At 30.8% G+C, this 9985-nt stretch overlaps 1 pseudogene; it reads right to left on the reverse strand.

Moving 5' to 3' along the window:
* Positions 1 to 9419: 9419 nt before the first annotated feature.
* LOC142635579 (uncharacterized) overlaps positions 9420 to 9985 on the reverse strand; it is a 7018-nt pseudogene continuing 6452 nt past the window's right edge.

Here is a 9985-nt window from a genome sequence, read left to right on the forward strand (position 1 = left end):
AAAACGTCGCAAGAAGTATAGTTTTAGCAGTACATATCTCGTGTATAGCGATGTTTTATTAAAACGTCGCTATAGTGATTAAAGAAAATGTACTGAGCATGTGTCTAAAAAAGAAATACTCTATAGCGACGTTTCGAAAACATCGCTATAGTGATTATAGCAAATGGTCTCCACCTGTTGGTGGGAATGAAAAAAAAAAGGCGCTATATTGATTAAAGCAAACACTTTCAAACACTCTATAGCGACGTTTCGAAAACGTCGCTATAGTGATTACAGCAAATGGTCTCCACCTGTTGGTGGGAAAAAAAAAAACGTGCTATATTGATTAAAGCAAACACTTTCAAATACTCTATAGCGACGTTTTCAAAACGTCGCTATATGTTCTAAACTTTTGGATTCCAGGTTCCCACACTTTTTTTCCCTCTTTATTTTTTTTTTGGCCTACACTTTTTTTTTTCTTTCTTTCCATTAACTCACTCCGTGTCCCACTCTTTTCTTTCTTAGGCTCACTATTGATTGTCCCCTTCTTTTCTTTTCTTTTCTTTGTTCCTAGTTTTTTCTTTGTGACACATTTTCTCTAGAACCACCGCACATCTTTTCCCTTCCACCCATTGCCACCGTGGCCGTCATCAACCTCCACTAGGACCTATTGCCACCACCATACTTTTTTCCCTCTTTTTTATTGTTCAAGTTTTTTTAGAGTGTAAGTATTTGTTCTTGGCTTATGGGTTTGCTTTGATATGGTATTTCTTTAATGGGTCATGGAGCTTTTGTGCTAAGTTTTGCTATTTTTCAGTTTTGGTTTAAAGTTTTTGTTGTTCAAGTTTCTTTAGAGTGTAAGTATTTTTTTTTGGCTTATGGGTTTGCTTTGATTTGGTTTTTCTTTAATGGGTCATGGAGTTTTGTACTAATTTTTGCTTTTTTCTATTTTGGTTGGAAATTGGTAGAAAATTCTCTTATTCAGATTTGGCTTCTTGGGCAAAAGGACTTGAGGATCAAGGGCTGAATCATTGTAAGTATTTCTTTAGAGTGTTAGTATTTGTTTTTCAATATTATACTTTCTAGCAATGGCAGGAAATGAACAATAGGATTGCAAAATAGACTATGTTCCAAACATATATATTAATGGGTTTTTAACTAACTAAGAAACTTAATTTAATAGCTACAATTAATCTTAGGCAACCAACCCACTTAGTTAAAGTGATACATGTATTGGTATTATACAAATATATATATATATATATATATATATATATATATATCTATGGTTAATGTGTTATTGTGGAATATTGATGATTAGTAGGTACATTTGATATATTACAAGCTTGTGTTAGTTATTGTTGAATTTTAAGCAGGTTAATATAGCATTTTTAATTTTTTTTAAATAATGAGCAGCTTTTGCGACGTTTTTGAAACGTTGCTAAATGTATTTTCCTAAAATGGTATATTATTATATAGTGACGTTTTATTATATAGTGACGTTGCTAAATGTATTTTCCTAAAATGGTATATTATTTTCCTAAAATGGTATATTATTTATTGAGCAGCATACAAAAATGGTATATTATTTAGTGACGTTTTAGAAAACGTCACTAAAAGTTTTTGAACGCCACTACAGAGTAATATATGGCGACGTTTTTTGAAACGTCGCAATAAACCTATAGTGACTGCTCTATTGCGACGTTTTTGAACGTCGCAAAAACAAACGTCGCTATAGACCATTTGTGTCTATAGTGACGTTTTTTGGGTTTTTAGTGACGTTTTACAAACGTCGCCTAAACCCAGATTTCTTGTAGTGTCAATCCAGATCTTAGGATATTATAGGATCCTGATCCCATAGCAATACTAAAGATCTTGTGATATAAAGGAAAATTCAAAAAGTATTTCTTTTTTGGGGCCTCCAAATGGAACCTAAATGCCCCAAATTGATAAAAAAAAAATGTCATAAACAGATCAGCTCAATGGCCCTAACCCAAATTGATAAAACTTTAAATATAAAATCTATTCTTCTTCTTTTTTTTCTTTTTTTTTTGGCTAGGTAACAATGATAAAGAAGTTCATATTATTAGTGATGAATTGGACTTTGGTGATGCCAATGAAAATGAAGTAAATGAACCTCCAAATGCAATATTAAGAGATTTTGATGATTATCTAATGGATGATGTGGGCCATGTGACTACTAACAATGATGATAGTGTTGTTTATAATGATCAACTGTACTTTGAGAAACTCAACCAAGATAACAAAAACTTTGGTCTTGATGATTAAGTGTGTTTATTGTGTTGTTTGATACATTGTTATTTGCTTTGTTTTGTTTATTGAGACATTATGTATGCTTTAAGTTGTTTAACTTAGAACTGAGTTGTAACTTTTGAATTTTGAACTTTATTTATGTATTTGTAATTTGGTACTTTACTTTTTATTAGTAATTTCACTCATTTGTGTCAAAAAATTACTTTTTTTTTCAATGTTTCTTTAATATAAATTATAAATTTTAATTATGGGTATTTTTTAGTATTTTTTTAATCGAAATGTAAGATCTTACGATCCTCATGCCGATCTTATGATTCGATCCCAGAACCCTTTTGCCGATCCCGTGTAGGATCTTGATCCTAATAACAACAAACTATGATCACATATTTTTAAAATGATTATTTGACATACATTATCTATAATCACGTTTGTTTTAAAAAAATAAAAAATAAAAGTAGGATCTTACAATTCTTGATCCAATTCTATGATTCAATCCACATAAAAATTTCATTGAACCTACCTAGGCCCCTATTTAACTACCTTCCCACTCCTTTATTATTATTTTTTTGCCACAAAACCAAACAATTTTTTTTGTTTTTTGTTCTTGAAATTTGTTTTTTTTTTCCTTATTTACCAAATGGGTTTCAAACTTATTTTCTTTTACAAACGAGGCTGTATAGACCTTTTCGAGTATCTGACCATTCTCTAGGACATACAGTCCCCCATTCCACATGCTCTAGGTTTTCCTTAGTTTACCAAATGGGTTTCAAACTTTGAAAAAATAAGAAATTGTTTTTAATATTTGTTCTCAAAACAAGTTTCTGAAAACATTTAAGAACTCTTAGCAAGAAAAATCCATTTAGTGTAGCTTATAGGAATATATACTCATTTAAGTAAATGAATTACATTTTTTTGAATTAATAGTTTGGCCTATTTATAAACTCTTTTATAGAAACCATTGTTTATCTTCGATGCTAAGCAACAAAAGATCACAAGAGTGCATATCTGCACAACTCTGGTCAACCCAATCCTGGTGCTTATACTAGGGTAATTAATCACATTACCAATAGGTTGAAACTTTCTCTCAAAAAAAAAAAAAATCACATTACCAATTGGGTAAATTCCACTAACATACCTTGAGGTTTGGACTAATACTAACTAGATCCAAGACTTTTCAAAACTAGCCAATATGGTCCCTAAAGCCAACTTAGTCCCTAAACAATTAGTTATTTTTTTCTCAATTATTTTAGGTACTAAATTGACTTTAGGGACCAAATTGATTAGTTTTGAAAAGTTTTGGATTTGTTTGGTATTAACCCAAATCTCAGGGGGTGTGAATAGAATTTACCCTTACCAATGTTATGAATTTATGATGCATTTGTTTGTAACGGACCACCCAACTTAAACCCTCCCAACAAAAGTAACAAGAGAAATAGAGTGAAAGGCTTCCTAAAATTTATAACTTGACATGCATTCACGTCATATTTTAGACAAAGGTAAAAGAGAGGTGCTACGTCCACAACATTTTTACAACATTTTCACAACAAATCATAGGTGGTTAGTTATTATTGGTTCAAATTTGAATCTAATACTAAGATTTTTTTTTGCCTTAACAGTAACAACCAGTAACAACCTACTACCTAAGATTTGTTGTAAAAATGTTGTGGACATATCATTTCTCAAGGTAAAATTTAGTTATAGTTGCTTCGAAGTTGGACATAAAGGTTTTCAATTAAATTCAAGAATTCAACTATGTGATGCATTCCCCAATAAAAGATATGGTGCAATTAAATTGTTCTTAGAAAATATAATATTTATGATGTTACATGGATCAAAATAAATTTATGATTGAATTTAATTAAAAATGTAAGATATAATACCTAATAAATTTTATTTAAATTTACCCTTAAATTATATCATGACCAAAGTTACTTCAATTGGAGAGGCTTATCACTTGTGCAGATAAAGATATCACTTTTGTGGTCAATAAACTTGGCATAATATTGAGTGGGTTCTAGTTAACTCAACTAGTAAAGTCTCTAAAAGTTGAATAAGAACTTTAGGGTTTAGTCCCTGCCTACATAAAAAACCGACTGGTGTCTTAGTTTGATGATAAAAAGCTATTAACATGAGCGGACGCCATAGATTGAAACTATCTTAAAAAAAAAAAAAAACTTGGCACAATATTTATGAATAAAAAAAAGAAAAAAGAAAAAGAGAGAAGGTTGCCCTTACAACTGGGATGTTACTATAGAATCTATATTAAGGCGCTAGCAATGGCAACAAAATTGGCTTTGTGTGACTTTGACTTATTATGTCAAAACAATTTTGTCTTAACAGATATTTTTACATAATTTTTCACAACAGTTGAGTTGGTAAGCTTTTAGTGGTTCTCATTTGATTCACTATTGACATTATTTTTTTTACTTATCAGTTACCACTAATAATCTGCCATATTTGCAGTTGTGAAATTTTTTGTATCTATAAACTTTCTCTTTTGCTCAGTCCTGAGGAATTTTATTTTCGAAAATGCTAGGTAGACCAAATATTTCTACTGAAAGTTTACTGCCACTCACAAGTGTGTGCCAGTGGGGTCTAGGTGATGTAAAATCTAGAGAACTTGTGAGACACCCAGATCCCATTGCCATTCGCTATAATCTTGCAAGTGAGAGTGACAATTTTGGTGAAAAGTTTCGGTTTACATAGCATTACTCTTTTAATTTATTGTGATTTATACAAACAGTTGAATAAATGTGACCTTTAACAATTGATTTTTCGTTACAACCATTTCAATTGAATTGGGTATATCAAAAGATAATGAAGTGTTACAAGTTCTCACGTCAAAAATAGAGGAACGTCTGAGTTTAAGTTGGTTAAATTGGTAAAGTTATGCTATTTTGTTCAAATCCTATAATATCAAGTACTAAACAAACACAAATAACCCTCTTTAATTAAAAATTCTATTTTGGATAATTATTTAATTTTTTTTGGTTAGTATTTGAAAAGTCGTAGTCATAACAAATTGACTTTGACTTATATTCAACGCTCCAATGTATTGGACACGACACGTGTCCACACTTAATCACGTATTAATCTCATATCTCATCAAATACATTGGAGTATTGGACGGAAGCTTTGCCCTAACAAAAGTGAGCTAGCTTTTAAGCCACAAATTATATTCATTTGTTGCCAAAACTTATTGATTAGTGGGACTGGTATGCATTCCGAGTGATGATGGCATGATGCACCCAATTAAAAGTCCTTAATGATATTTGGCATGATCTTAATCAGTGACAGTAATTGTTTGTCTACGGCTATATGCGTTATCAAAATACAATTATAATTTGATACTATGGCATGCCCATGAATTTAAAACAATTACCAATCTTATTGAGACCTTTAAGGCTATAATTAACAATCGCTTGCCATTGAATGCTGGTATTTGCATAATTGCAAAGGAAATAATGTATGTACCAATTGGCCTTACTCATGGACTCTACAATCAAATTTTCTTGTCGCATACTTGACTTCCAAATTCAACCATGCTATAATGATTTACGATTTCATTCGGTTACTTGGAAGAAACAAGGCAGCAAACAATTACATCTCTCCCAAAACTATACTCTGGTTCTCCCAATTTGAATGAATTAATTTCATTATCCAAATAAAATATAATAAATTTAAATACGACATATAATAAATATATATATATTAAGCCAAAACTGAAAGAAGATTCAATTAAATTTCTATTGTGAGCTAATTTTGTACCATGTATCCATGTAGGTTTTTAAAACTTTTTACCAAGTGAGTTACTGAGTTTCAAATACTAAGACTTTAATATTAATAAACTATAAAAAATAAAAAAACTGATCATATATATACTCAACAAAAATCACCACACATTCCATCTTATTAAAAATAATTAAAAGTAATATTAAATTTAAGCAGAAATTTTAACATGGAGCTAATTACATTTATTTTTCTAATAATTTGATTAATTATGTATATTTTTATAATAAAAGAGTTTGTTTATTTTTAAATTCATCCATGCATATTCATGAATTACAAGCTAGTTAATATATATTAGTTTAAAACGTATCAAAATAGTAACAGACAAAACTACAAAACAGCACAATTACCTGTATTAACTGAATAACCATACCAAATTCACCTAGTAGAAACACATGCAATGATTGAAAAAAAAATTACATTCATTGATCTACTGAGCTAATTAAATGGGGGTTGTTGATTTGAAAAGCAAGACAACTTTTTACACATTGGCCGAAAGCAGGAAGGTCAGATTGTATTCTTTCAAGTCTTGTTAAATTAGGTTAACAACCATCAAAACTCATTTACTCTTGTTAAATCAATATATATATATATATATATATAAAAGCAGAGCCTTCATTGTGTGAGGGTCTAAGCTTTTACCAAGTGGTGCTTCCTATGAAGTTTCTCTACAATCATCCAACTCTCACATTAATTGACTAAGTTTACACCACAACTCTCTCTCTTTTTCATGTCTTTTAGAATATCAAATGTTTCAGTTTTATTTTTTATTTTTTTTAACAAAAAAAGATACTAATAACTAATGAGATCGAGATAGATAATCTTCTTACATTTCTGTTGCCTAAATTACACAAATCCATATTTTTTATTTACTATAATCATTATTATTTTAATTTTATTCTATGGGAAACCTTATTATTTTATGGTGATGAATTTACACACAAACATCTCATAAACAAAGTCTCCCTCCTCTGTTAGTCTTTTTTTTTTTTTTGGTATGGCAAGTTTTTACGTTAGTTATATACAAATTTTTTGCCTTTATGATTGTGTAGATGCATTAATCACAGCTTGCCTCCAAAATGACGATTTGGTTTTTGCATTTTTGTTTTCACATTATGCACATTATCAATACTCTGCTATAATTATTAATGTAGGATTTTCTAAACCTTTGACTCCCCAACCTCTCTCTCACGCTTTGCCTTCCCCTCTCAACTTTGACCATATGTCTCCATTCTCTTTCTTTCTCTCTTAAAAAAACTTTCTTTCTCTGCACACAAAAAAAAAAAAAAACCTTTAATAGTTAAATTTCCTAACTACTGCTACTCTCAAATTTTGTTTTCATACTCACAATTTTTTAAAACACCAGGCCAATGGAAGAAACCTATTGCTCTTGTGATCTTTTGTTGTAGCCAGTGGCTATCTATCGCACATTAAGTGGCCTTGACATGTATGAGTTCAAGCTATTTTTTGGTATATTAAAAAATTCATTTCTTCACTTACAATCGGTAGGGTTAAGATCGTGAGATTCTGTGTTTTTCTATTTTCTTTTATAAGTTGTGTTATTGTATATATCGTTTTCCAAAATATGCTTGAAGGCTAGAACTAAGTAGTTGATAATTGTTTATTTAATGTAAAAGTCTCATTGTCATTGTCCTTTCAAGATTGTTTAATCTTAGCATATGACTTGAGTAGATTGGTCTTTTCAAAATAAACAAAAGCTAAACATGTTGTAAATCATAAATTGGATTATAGGGACCAAGCAGTTATCATCTAGGGTGGAGGGTTTTTTTTATTTTTTTTTTATACAAAATAGAAATTATATTCTAGCCAAATCTAAGTGTATATGTGTGTGAAACTGTCTCTTGGAGACTTAAACCCCTGCCCTTGCCCCCATACCCCACAAGCACTTATACTTGTGGAGTGACCATCACATTAAGGGTGTACAATGGTAGGGTGGAGGGGATTTAGTCAATGACAATTGAATTTGCAGAGGAAAAACAATATGACTATTCAATCCGCATTCTTTAGACTCCAAAGCTTCTTTCTTGAGTAAGTCTCTTGATATTTCAATAAAGAAATACATATTGACTTTTTTTCCTACAATAAATTGAGTTTTGGGTTAATGGTTTTTTTATTTTTGGAGTTTTGGTTTAATGATGATTGTATAATGATCTATATGTTGTGTGTGCTTTCTTTTCTATGAATTTCAATAATGTATGAATTGAGGATTTTAGCATTTGGTTCATTAAGGTTTTTTTTTTTTTTCTTTTTTTTTTTAAAAATTCTAAATTTCATCTTTATTTCATTATTTTTTTTAGCTTTTGTTACTTCTTATTATGAACTCATTACTAACAAAGTTCTATGACAAATGGTATAATATATATACAATGTTCTCCAAACTTATCTTACATAAAACATTACAATATTATCCGTGCATCGCACAGGCAACTTACTAGTTAGGTTAACTACATAAGAATATTTATTTTTCAATTTTTATTATAAGTAAATCATTATTTATTAAGATGGGAGATTGCTCCAGACTCCAGTACAGAGGAAAACTGCAGTAGAATAGATTAAATACAGATTGGACTTATATTGAAAATATTAAAATTTTATTTTCAAATTTAAAATAATAATAATAATAAAGCTTAACAATGATAGTAGGACACAGACAAAGTTTTGTCAAATAACACCAAGTTTTGGTTTCTTTCACTTCCAATAAAATTACACTAAGAAGTTCAGAGTCTGCCTTTAACAAAGCTAAATCATGAGAAAGACTTTGTACAGCCAATTCTAATTATTTGGATCTCAATTCTTTGAGTTGAGTACAGAATCACAACATTGACAAAAAATTCAGAGGTGCCATCATATCACTAAAATCATCTTCTGATTCTCAGAATACTAAAAAATCTTTCTTGACGTGTTTTGTACAAAAGCAGTTTCTGAAGTTTCATTAGATCACATGTAATCTTTTCCTCATTCTTTCTAAATAAAGCTAAAAGGAGGGAAAAAAAACATAAAGAAAAGAAGATGAGATGGGAGAAAAAAATTTGGAGAGAAAATCTAACTGTCATACCGATTAATTTGGAATTTAGAATTTGTGCAAAATTGCTGCCGTCTTGGCATTTAGACCATTTCTTCTTCAAAACTCTATATATCTTTAATTCATTTGGCCCGAAGTTCTTGGCAGAAGTATCAAATCTCAAATCAGCGGGGCAGAGATCATCAAACAGTTTTGGTCCAACGGTTTCCACCAAGCCATTAGGACCCTACTTCTTCTCAGGTACTTTAAAAATCAGGTTATCAAATTTCTCATCCTTAAAAGACATTTTCCTGTACGTGATCCATGGTAGAGCACTTAAATGCAACTGGATGGTCTAAAAAAAAGGTTTTGGTTCTTGAGAACTGCCCCACGTCTTCTCTTTCATCAGCAAGGGAGACAGCTTGGTCATCATGAGGCTCACAACTAGAATCTGACAAGGCCATTTCACTGGCCACCTACTTGATTTCATCACATTGCAGGCTAATTCCTTCTCTAATGAAAATACACCTGCTTCTTCTTCCGATTCTGAGTGACCATTATGATACTCATGAAGCGTAAGTAAAATAGGAAGAGGAAGTACTGGACCCACTAGAGCATCATTTCGCTGCACTTTGTGTGACCACTTATTGGCAATAAGGCCTTCTTAGTGATAGGCCAAAAACGTATTGACCCCTTGTGATGGATTAATTGATTAATTAGCTAAGTTTAATTAATTAACCAATTTAACATGCAAACGCGTGGTAGCACAAACAAATCACCAATAAACTAAAGTGCAGCGGAAAATAAATTGACACGGTGATTTGTTTACGAATGGGGAAAACCTCTAAGGCAAAAACCCCACCGGGTGATTTTAAGGTCACCACTCCCGAGAATCCACTATTATCACAACAAGCAGTTACA

Source organism: Castanea sativa, chromosome 5 (genome assembly GCF_040712315.1).
Source record: "Castanea sativa cultivar Marrone di Chiusa Pesio chromosome 5, ASM4071231v1".
In the NCBI taxonomy this organism is placed as follows: domain Eukaryota; kingdom Viridiplantae; phylum Streptophyta; class Magnoliopsida; order Fagales; family Fagaceae; genus Castanea; species Castanea sativa.